The sequence below is a fragment of the Camellia sinensis genome, chromosome 8 (assembly GCF_055761805.1).
Source record: "Camellia sinensis isolate YWXY chromosome 8, ASM5576180v1, whole genome shotgun sequence".
NCBI classification, from domain to species: Eukaryota; Viridiplantae; Streptophyta; class Magnoliopsida; order Ericales; family Theaceae; genus Camellia; species Camellia sinensis.
The window spans coordinates 133,508,466-133,516,953 of NC_138968.1; the positions used below are offsets into that span (position 1 = coordinate 133,508,466).

General features: G+C 32.1%; 1 long non-coding RNA gene across 2 annotated transcripts; it reads left to right on the forward strand.

The window, feature by feature from the left end:
• The first annotated feature begins 6,324 nt into the window (after window positions 1-6,324).
• LOC145797127 (uncharacterized) lies at window positions 6,325-8,263 on the forward strand. 2 transcript variants are annotated; one of them, XR_014338237.1, is made up of 5 exons: window positions 6,325-6,637; window positions 6,821-6,884; window positions 6,999-7,074; window positions 7,718-7,837; window positions 8,008-8,263. It is a non-coding gene; the product is annotated as an uncharacterized LOC145797127 (long non-coding RNA). The 2 variants fall into 2 exon arrangements; XR_014338238.1 differs by lacking the exon at window positions 8,008-8,263 and having other exon boundaries at window positions 7,706-7,838.
• The last annotated feature ends 225 nt before the right edge of the window (window positions 8,264-8,488 follow it).

The following is an 8,488-nucleotide window of genomic DNA, read 5'->3' on the forward strand; positions in this document are numbered from 1 at the left end:
ATAATTTTTATTAGTATTGACATTTTTAAAATTTTAAATTTAACCTACCTCGTTTGACACCAACCCGATTTGTTGACCCCCGATATGATACGGGGTGAAGGTAGGGGATTACAAACCTGTCCCAAACCTAACCTATGGCCATCACTACTTCCGGTCTATAATTTGGACTAGAGGGCACTGTTCGGGCCCATGGGATTTACCACAGTCCATGGGGTCCATTTCAATGATCTAAACTATTTATTTTCTTGGGCATTTGTTGTACATCATTCACACAAAAAATTGATTGAACAAATAATCGTAACTTTCCATTTAAAAAATGAATGACAATTATATTTTAAAAAATAGACCATTCAGTTTTTTGGTGACAAACTCGAAAAATTGAATAAGTTATGATTATTATGTCAACCTGATTTTTGGGTAGATGATATACACAAAGTGTTCGACAAAACAAACGGTTTGAGTTATTGAAACGGGACTTGTAGTATGGACTCCACAAGCCCGAACAGTGCCCTCCCGTCCAGATTGTGAACTGAAGGGAATCCACCACTTTTTTTATTTTTTATTTTTTTTATACTTGTAATTTAAAATGAAAAATTATATACAAATCCACTTTCTAGATCTATTTTATAGACCCAGTGACCCTCATCTTCTTCCACCCAAACTCTAATTCTAAAACACTACAACCATTCTCCATCGCCAGCGTCACCTCTTTTCTCCTCCATCCCCTCCCATCTCCTATTTTCCCCTTCACCTGTGACCATTTTCCGTCATGAACTATACACTCCCACAAGCCTCCCGTCATGAGCCACCCACTTTTGAGGTTGACTGTGGAGGTACATGATGGAAATGGATGAACTGGGAGTGGTGGCAATGGTGGCAGTGGATAGTGGTTGCAATGACGGGAAAGGGTGGATGGAAATAAAATTACGATTTTGAAATGGAAAATGAGTGTATCATTGAAATAAAAAGATGTGAACTAATTTTTTATTTTTATTTTTTATTTTGTTATGTGTACTGAGTAAGTGTTCATTAAGTGTGGGCACTGAGGGGAATTTGTCACGCCCCAAGTCCAATGATAACGTTGCACACTCATCCAAGTGAGCATGCAAGGCTAAGAGTCCAATCAAATAAACCAATAATATAAAATACTCAGATTAAATCTTTAATTATTATAATGCCAAAATTCATAAAAATAAATAATTCTTATTGCATGAAATTGTCCACCAAGTCCACTAATATAATCTACTAACAAAATAGTAACTTAAAATCATAGTCCTACTCTCGGCACTCCCACAAGTACAAAACCAGAGCAACTCTACTCCTCAGAATCTAAAAAAAAAAAAAATCAAATAAGGGTAAGCTAGATAGCCTAGCAAATAACCAATTATCACTGCTAGCTGGATCAAGTATACAAAAAAAAAAAAAAGTTTGTCACCAATAAATATATTTTTGCTACAATTCAATAAATAAACAATTATTTTGTAAGATGGTTTCATAGCTGAAAATAAACAGTGTAGCAAAACATTTTAATTGAAAAGACAATGAGATAATTCAAAGAAATTTCATTGTTCAAATTGATGGTTCGATATTCATATGGTTCAATGATTCGATTCACAAAACTCAAGTCTTGGTGACTATGGTCACTTAGCCCGTGACAAGGCCTAGAACCACACCTAGGCCGGTGGTGAAGCCCCAAAAGAAACTAATTTCTATGCCAATAAATAACCCCCATTGGTTAGGATCCAAATCATAGTCAGACTAGAGTGATGTTCAAAATTCAAACATACACAACTTTTAAATAAAATATTCAATATTTTCAGAATAAACATTTGGTACAATTTCATAATAATATCCGATGTTGTTTTATACTTGACCCATATTTTATTGCAAGAGAACAAGAAGGTTATAAATAAATATTTATAATTTCAAACGATTCAATAGGAATAAAAATGAACCAACAGTGATAGAGGGTTATTTACCTCAAACAGTTAAAATAATATTTCACCACACTAACTCCAAACACCCAGCTCCACCACTTCAATCACACAAACCTAATAATAGAACCTCAAATAAATTAATATTTTTATGTCTTTCACACATCAACAAGAACCCACTACATATATGTAGTGCTTTAAATCCAAGAGACACCAAATCAATCCACCCAATTTAATAGCCAAACACACCTTACCCAATGTACAAAACTCAAATGTCAAACCACACCCGCACAAACTGTTCCATTGTTTCTACTCTTTACCCAGCCTCCACTCCACATGTCGCACCACTCACCAAGCTCACAATACCAAGTAGGCACATACAAGTTTACACAAAGCTTCAACCGTTTTTTTATTTATCAATAGAAAATTAATAACTAGTGATACAAGAAGGATCTTACCTCAGTCAATGGGTGTATCAAAATATCCCCAATGTACTGCCCTCAATTCCTATCGCAGCCTCCATTGAACCCTTTGTAAAATTATCATACAACATAATGTGAAAACCCTCTCTTTTTATTTTTATTTTATTTTTTTTAAGGAAGCAGCTTGTCTCCAGTCCGAAATCGGATTGGATGGTGTTGTTCGGCCTGTGGAGGCCTATCACGGGTTTCATTTTGATAATTCAAACTGTTCAATGTGTAGAACTCGTCGAGTATAATATGCCTATAAAAAATCACGTTGATCGGATATCGAAAGCTATTTCATTAAATCAGTTTTTTGTCAACCGTTAATTTATTCACCGTGCATTTTTTTTAATACAAAACTGATTTGATCACATAGTTATCGATATCTGATCAATGTGATTTTTAACAAACATATAGTATTCGACAAGTTCTATGCATTGAACGGCTCAAATTATCAAAACGGGACTGTGGTTGTCCCCCACAGGCCAAACAACACCGTCTAGTCCGATCTCGGACTGGAGGGAAGCTGCTTCCTTTTTTAAAAGGGTTGACGACCTAATTCTTAAAATTACTAAATTATCCATACAATTTATTTTAATTATTAATCTATCTAAAAATAATTTTATACATAACTTGGGTTTTACCGAATTAGTGTGTGAAAATAGAATTACCCAGAATTGATTAAAAAGTCCTATTAGAAGATGAGTGTACCAATAAGTCCTCTTGATTTTTTGGTGCATTAAAAAATCATGTTCACTTTTAATTATTACCACAAAATCTTATTTTTTATTATTTTTAGCGGCATTTTCATCAAAAGTGTCACTAATTAGTTTTTAGCAATGATTTGAAAAATTCGTCACAAAAAGTTATTAATTATAATTTGTTAGCAACAGATTTAGAAAATTGTCATAGAAAAACGTCACTAATTGTCTTTTTTTTTTTTGCGATAGATTTAAAAAATCATCATTAATTGTTAGTTTTAATAACATATTTATAAAATCATCACAAAAAATCTTTAAATCCAATTATTAGGACTTTTTGATCTATACAAATACTTGTGAGAATTAATAGTGTACATCTCTTCATAACAGGACCAGTGAGTAGTTGGCCTAAAATCATCTAATTGAGGCCTTTTATAATTTTTTATTATAATTGAGGTCTTTACAATATCCAAGAATTGGTTAAAGTGTAGGAACAAATTATTTAATTTAAAATTATAAAAGTTAAAATAAAATTTAAACCAAACGACATAAATGAAAAAATGTAATTAATTCTAATTTTTATTTTGGCAAAGGTGTCAACAACGAGTGAAATAGCGCATCATACATCTTTTTGAAGGTGCAAATAGTATTTTACAAAAAATTGTAAAAGTAAATTTTAATGTTATGTCTGTGAAGTGGAGTGGACCATAGAAATTGTAGAGTTGGAAAAAATCTTGGCATGTCTTTATAACGTTTTGGGTTACATGGTGCATGTCATTTTCTCTTTTGATTATAAGGTAGTCGTCACTGGATTAGGTTAAAGTGGAGACGTAGAAAAAATTGATAGAATAGAACTAATTGTTCAAAGGATTGAAATTTTGATTTTTGATTTATTTTTTGAAACGTGTAATTTGTTTCTGTTTTAAAAAAAATTATTTTAATAAATATTTAACTACGCAAAATATTATGTTTAAATACTTTTATATTTCAAATTATTTATATATTAGAAGATAAGCGACTGATACTATTAAAAATTAGGCATTTATAGGACAACTTTTATTTTTTTTATTCATTTATTTTCAACCTGAAAATTTTACAAGTTTTTATAAAACTTTTTAAAATTTCATGTTAATCATTTCTCTACACCAAATTGACGAAACCAGATTTGATTTAGTGTTAAATTTTTAAGAAAATTTATTTTATCCCCAAACTATGACTACTCAAAAATTAATTCAATTCACATTCTTTTAATAAGATCAATTTTATATTTAAACTATTCATTTTGTTATCAAATTTATCTCTGCCTTTAATTACCGTCTATAATTAAATAGAAGTTATTGACCGAGTATCAACATTTCAATTAAAATTTCATTTTACCTCTCAAACGATTTCCAAAATATCAATTAGACTCTTAAATATATTTAAAAAAAAATATTATTATTAAAAAAATAAATTGATTCTTTAATGATAATTAGAGAGGCAAAATAAAATTTTAATTTTTTTCTTAATGATCATAAGGTAAACTGCTTGTAGTTCAAAGTTTAGATTTCAGATAGATTTAATTCAAATATTAAAGTGATATTGAAAAGCCAAGATGTAATATATTTTGTGAATGAGTAGTGCTACTTTACTCCAAAAGTTATATCCACTTTTTAAACTCAATAATGTAATAGTCTATTAGAATATATATATCTAAGACAACTCTCTCAATCTCACTCATATTTTTTCTAATAATCAATTAATCATATATTTCACACATCACTAGGTCTTAAAAATAAACTTTGATATCATTTTGATAAATTTCTTTCTCAAGATTCATGTAATTTTTCAATTTATTTAGAACTTCTAAGTTAGATCAGATGGTGTTACAGACAATTCACATGTACTAATATTATACCAGAAGCCTATTTTAAGAAGTGAAAATATTTTATATTACGAGTACATCACATGATGACTGAAATGATGTACTTCCACTCATTAACTGATACTTAGTAAATGGTGAAATAGATATATGATGTGCCCGAACAATTGATTTTTTAAATTTCATTTTAATCACATGTCAATTAAAAAGTAAAATGGCAACACCATGTCATCTCATCCATGCGATGTACCCATTACATAAAATATTAGCTCCGATCAATTTATGAATAATTAATTTAGTTGATGCCTTAGGGTCTTTAATGAAAGATTCTTGCTGTTAAGTTCATGGGTCTTACAATAATCATCTTTTTTTTCTTTTTCTTTTTTTATCACATTTTAAATATTGGCACAATTACAATTATAAATTCAATGGATTCCACATAATCTTCATTTATATTCGTTGGTCATAACTGAAACGCATGGTATTTGAAATAATATTATTCATGTAATAATATTATATATTTTTGTGATAATGTTATTCTTTTAACCGTATTGAAATATTTTTGAATCACAAATTATCAAAATCCTATCATAAGAATACCTTACATTTGTCACAAAAAATACGAAACAAAATATATATGATACACACTAAAGGATATATAATCATCCAACAGTAAATGTAAATATTTTTTTAATTTAAAATAATTATAAATTTAAATTCAATTTTATAAATATTAGATACATAATAAAAATTTTCTATTACGTGTAACGGAGAGTTCGATCTTTTTTCTCATTTTATTATTAGTCAACAAAATGTGTGCGCGTTTTTTGAAGTAACAAAAGGAGCGGGGAACATAAACATCTCTAAGGACTCTTGGAATAATCGGTAGTGCTATATGTACTAATTAGTGTATTAACTAGTATACCAACATTAGTTATGACATAATTATTGACCCCACACTACAACAAAAGTGGGCAAATAACACGAAACTTTTTGCGACGGCGTGTATACCGTCGCAAAAAGTGGTCTTTTGCGATGGCATATGAAGCCGTCTCAAATAATGTTTTCTGCGACGGCAGTTTCCCGTCGCTAATAAGCACAGAACAAAAAGTCACTTAGATATGGAAATATTAGCGACGGCACTGTGTATCGTCGCAAAAAATATTTTTTTGAGACTGGTGAAATTTACTGTCGAAATAGTGGAAATTTGTGACGGGAATGCTCTGTCGCAAAAAAAAAAAAAAAACCCTTAATAAAACGGCGTCGTTTTATAAGTGGATTTGATCATTTGTGACGGTTTTGCCATGCCGTCGCAAATAGTCTGAAATTTCATCTCCCTCCTTCAGCCAAAATGGCACTCGATCAAAATCCCCAAAATCCCCAAAATCCATAACACCTTTCTCCCTCAAAACCCCCAAAATCCCTAACACCATTCTCCCTCAAAACCCCCAAAATCCCTAAATCCCCAAAATCCCTAAATCCCCAGAGATGAGTTTAACGACGATCTGTCTCCGTCTCTGGATGAGCGACGACGGTGACGGCTAGCGGTGTTCGAGTTCACCAACGATCACAGCGACGACGGCCAGTGTTCACCGACCATATCTCTCTCGACGAGCGATGACGGCTAGCGGTGGTGCGGCAACGGCGTGTTACGATCTCTCTCTCTGAGCTCAGTCAGTACGTATGCTCTCTTTCTCTCTCGCTCTCTCTCTCTCTCGGAAGCCCACAATAATTTATTTTGGTCACTCATCTTGTATAGAGATTAGGTGCGTTTCTCTCATTATTATGATTCAAAACTGTAATATCTGATTACTCCATTTTTTGTTCTATATAAGTAATATCTGATTTTGATGTTTTTAGGTGCTTAGTGAGAAAGTCCCTTCTGAACTGGAGAGGACTGATTGTTGGAGGGTATTCTATCAAGGTGCTGCATTTCCTACTCTTCAGATCTTATCTCCAGTATAAGATCTATTTAATAGCTATTAGAGTTGGTTTTGTGCTAATTCAGGTTAATCTGTATTCGGGTTCCTATTTGCAGTGGTTCAGTTTTCCTTGCTGCTCATCTCTATCATGAATTGTGTGGAAGAATGATTTCAAAGGGACAACTAATTGAGGTAACTCCCAGCATAATTGAATTATTTTCTGACACGAGGCATTTATTCTTTAGATCCTTGGCGAGTGAGAGGTCTGGGTTCCGGGTTTCCAAACCAAACAAGAAGTCTTTTAGGAGGTCATAGATTCTAGAATCATGAAAAAGAAGGGGCATTGAGATGTTTTTTGGCTTATCATATGAAACATACCTAGAAATTGGCACATAGTTTGGGCTTTTGCTTGTTTTTTTTGACCATTATAAGGCACTATTTTTTGGTTAATTAATGCTTGTGTGGTATGTTTCTTTCCTCCTTGTTCATTGCATGTTTCTTAATTCCCATTTTGGTGTAATTTAAACGGCATGAATGAAAATGAGATCTACACATGTAGTTACATATCTAGAAAGAGTCTATTGCAAAAAATGAGAAATTTGGCTTAGACTGGTGTTGGATTAGTGTACGTTGTATCCCGCATATCCCATTTCTTGGATATGTGTGGGTATCTCTCTAAATTTATATTTCCTCCATTTAATCACTATCTTGTCTCCTCTTTGTCGTGAGTGACTCTTTATGCTGTTTAAAATGTAGATGAATTTTGTGCGGTGTTGTTTTTGCTTTCATACCATTTGTACGAGAAGTTTTAATTTTATAATAGCCTTCTGTGTAGCTCTGCACTGTCCCTTGAGTTGCTTTATACATTTGAAGAAAGAAATACAATAACTTGAATAGAGACCTGGGAATATCAGCTGAGTAACACTATTACCTGTCATTGCTGATACTCTTACTGGTAGAATTTCCTTAGGTCCGTTCTGGTTATCCAACTGTTTTTTTTATTATAATTTGATTTTAAAATAAATTGAATTTGTGTGCTGTATGTCACACGACTTCCATTAGAAACATTTGATTTTTTGGTTGTTGTAACTTAACCTTTTCTAATGAGTTTTTTCAACTCTGTAGGCTTTTTCATATGCAAAAGAAGCCCATTGTTTACATAGAAAACTCTTGCAAGAAAAATTTAGATGCTCTGTAGAGCAGCAGAGTGAAATTTATGATGAAAATGGGGAAATCATTCAGAAGCGTTGTTACAATCTTAGTACTTTTGAAATATATAGTTCAGTGGCTACAACGGTTTGGTCTCGTGATACTATTTTATGTGACTTGGAAGATTGTATTCTTACTCCATGGAAAGTGTTATCTTGAAAGCACTTTATAGGTTTGATTTGTTTATCCCTATAATATTTTTGCCCAGAAGTTGAATCTGGTTTTGGTGTGTTTTACCGCTATTATTTAAGTACTGTGGTTAAAACAAGTTGGAATTATCCATGAATTAATTGGAAATGGATCTGAGGCTGAAACTCTTCTATGGTGGGAGAAAAACATCTCTGGTGTCCAAGGGTTGCGTCTTTTCAAAGTTGCATTTTCTTATATCTTAGGTATA